Raw genomic sequence first — 3383 nt, 5'->3', positions numbered from 1 at the left:
AGCAAAGACGATATGTGGGGGTAACCCCACATATCTGGTCTTGGTCTGAGAAGGGGCAACCCTTCATACCAACAGTTACTAATCCAGCTCCCATTTCAAACCTCTCGGGAGCTGGTACCCCCTTTCCATCCCCCCTCCCCTATCTCCACATTAAAAAACGGCCTTGTGCCTAATTTGCTCGGTGGGGGAGCAAATAAATAATCTCTGTGGCACGGGGGACAAGATCAAAGTATAGTATCTGTTCCAACGGATGCTGCAAGCAAAGACTACCTATAACTAGCAAAGACCATATGTGGGGGGCAACCCCACATATCTGAACTTGGTCAATGTAGGGATCACCCTACAGACCACAGTTACTATCCAGCTCCCATTTCCAACCTCTCGGGAGCTGGATCCCCCTTCCCCCCCTCTCTCTCAAAAACGGCCTTGTGCCTAATTTGCTCAGTGGGGAAGCAAATAAATATCACAGCCCCCCCCCCCACCGCTTCGGCGGCACGGGGGACAAGATCAACGTGTAGTATCTGTTCCGACAGATGCTGCAAAGCTATGACTAGCAGAGACCAGCTATGACTAGCAAAGACCATATGTGGGGGTAACCCCACATATCTGAACTTGGTCAAGGTAGGGATTACCCTACGACCACAGTTACTATCCAGCTCCCATCTCCCACCTCTCGGGAGCAGGAGCCCCCTTTCCCTCCCCCTCCCTCTCTCTCCACATTAAAAAACTGCCTTGTGCCTAATTTGTTCAGTGGGGAAGCAAATAAATCCAAACAGCCCCCCCCGCTTCAAAGTGTAGTATCTGTTCCGACAGATGCTGCAAAGCTATGACTAGCAAAGACCATATGTGGGGCCAACCCCACATATCTAAACTTGGTCACTGAAGGGGCAACCCTTCATACCAACAGTTTCTAATCTAGCTCCCATTTCTCACCTATCAGGAGCTGGTGCCCCCCTTCCTTCCATCTCCACATTAAAAAACGGCCTTGTGCCTAATTTGCTCAGTGGGGAAGCAAATAAATACAACAGCCCCCCCCCCGGCTTCGGCGGCACGGGGGACAAGATCAAAGTGTAGTATCTGTTCCGACAGATACTGCAAAGCTATGACTAGCAAAGACCAGCTATGACTAGCAAAGACCATATGTGGGGCCAACCCCACATATCTAAACTTGGTCACTGAAGGGGCAACCCTTCATACCAACAGTTTCTAATCCAGCTATCATTTCCCACCTCTCGGGAGCTGGTACCCCCTTTCCCTCCCCCCTTTCCTCCATCTCCACATTAAAAAACTGCCTTGTGCCTAATTTGTTCAGTGGGGAAGCAAATAAATCCAAACAGCCCCCCCCGCTTCAAAGTGTAGTATCTGTTCCGACAGATGCTGCAAAGCTATGACTAGCAAAGACCATATGTGGGGCCAACCCCACATATCTAAACTTGGTCACTGAAGGGGCAACCCTTCATACCAACAGTTTCTAATCTAGCTCCCATTTCTCACCTATCAGGAGCTGGTGCCCCCCTTCCTTCCATCTCCACATTAAAAAACGGCCTTGTGTCTAATTTGCTCAGCGGGGAAGCAAATAAATATCACAGCCCCCCCTCCCCCCGCTACACAGCTGAAAACCCCGTCGGGGGCCCGGGCGACGAGATCAAAGTGTAGTATCTGTTCCGGCAGATGCTGCAAGCAAAGACTAACTATGACTAGCAAAGACGATATGTGGGGGTAACCCCACATATCTGGTCTTGGTCTGAGAAGGGGCAACCCTTCATACCAACAGTTACTAATCCAGCTCCCATTTCAAACCTCTCGGGAGCTGGTACCCCCTTTCCATCCCCCCTCCCCTATCTCCACATTAAAAAACGGCCTTGTGCCTAATTTGCTCGGTGGGGGAGCAAATAAATAATCTCTGTGGCACGGGGGACAAGATCAAAGTATAGTATCTGTTCCAACGGATGCTGCAAGCAAAGACTACCTATAACTAGCAAAGACCATATGTGGGGGGCAACCCCACATATCTGAACTTGGTCAATGTAGGGATCACCCTACAGACCACAGTTACTATCCAGCTCCCATTTCCAACCTCTCGGGAGCTGGATCCCCCTTCCCCCCCTCTCTCTCAAAAACGGCCTTGTGCCTAATTTGCTCAGTGGGGAAGCAAATAAATATCACAGCCCCCCCCCCACCGCTTCGGCGGCACGGGGGACAAGATCAACGTGTAGTATCTGTTCCGACAGATGCTGCAAAGCTATGACTAGCAGAGACCAGCTATGACTAGCAAAGACCATATGTGGGACCAACCCCACATATCTGACCTTGGTCACTAAAGGGGCAACCCTTCATACCAACAGTTTCTAATCCAGCTCCCATTTCCCACCTCTCGGGAACTGGTAACCCCTTTCCATCCCCGCTTCCCTCCATCTCCACATTAAAAAACGGCCTTGTGTCTAATTTGCTCAGTGGGGAAGCAAATAAATCCAAACAGCCCCTGCCCCCCCCCCCCCGCTTCCGCGGCACGTGGGACAAGATCAAAGTGTAGTATGTGTTCCGACAGATACTGCGAGCAAAGACCATATGTAGGGGCAACCCTTCATGCCAATTGTCACTATCCAGCTCCCCTACTTATCGGGGAGTTGGTCCCCATTTCCCCTTCACTCCTCACTTTAAAAATCGGCATTGTGCCTAATTTGCTCAGTGGGGGAGCAAATAAATACATCAAAGTGTAGTATCTGTTCCGACGGATGCTGCAAGCAAAGACTAGCTATGACTAGCAAAGACCATATGTGGGGGTAACCCCACATATCTAAACTTGGTCAATGTAGGGATCACCCTACAGACCCCAGTTACTATCCAGCTCCCATTTCCCACCTCTCGGGAGCTGGATCCCTCTTTTCCTCCCCCTCCCTCTCTCTCCACATTAAAAAACGGCCTTGTTCCTAATTTACTCAGTGGGGAAGCAAATAGATTGAACAGTCCCCCCGCCCTCTGTGGCACGGGGGACAAGATCAAAGTGTAGTATCTGTTCCGGCAGATGCTGCACTTAACATAATTTGTACCAGTCAATGGAGAGGAAACCCTCTATACTGGGACAATTATTATTTTTGGTAACCAGAGTGCCCCCTTTTTGCCTACTTTTAGGGGAGCTGGTTTTTACCTCACATTAAAAACGGCCTTGTGCCTAATTTGCTCAGTGGGGGAGCAAATAAATACCATCTGTTCCGGCAGATGCTGCAAGCTATGACTAGCTATGACTAGCTATGACTAGCAAAGACCAGATGTGAGGGCAACCCCACATGCCTGACCATTAACCAGCTCCCATTTCCCACCTCTCAGGAGCTGGTCCCCTTTTTCCCTTCCCCTCCCTTCACTCCTCACATTAAAAATCGGCC

Source organism: Euprymna scolopes, chromosome 31, assembly GCF_053919585.1.
Source record: "Euprymna scolopes isolate OS-2025 chromosome 31, ASM5391958v1, whole genome shotgun sequence".
In the NCBI taxonomy this organism is placed as follows: domain Eukaryota; kingdom Metazoa; phylum Mollusca; class Cephalopoda; order Sepiida; family Sepiolidae; genus Euprymna; species Euprymna scolopes.
Note: the sequence above shows the minus strand (reverse complement) of the source record.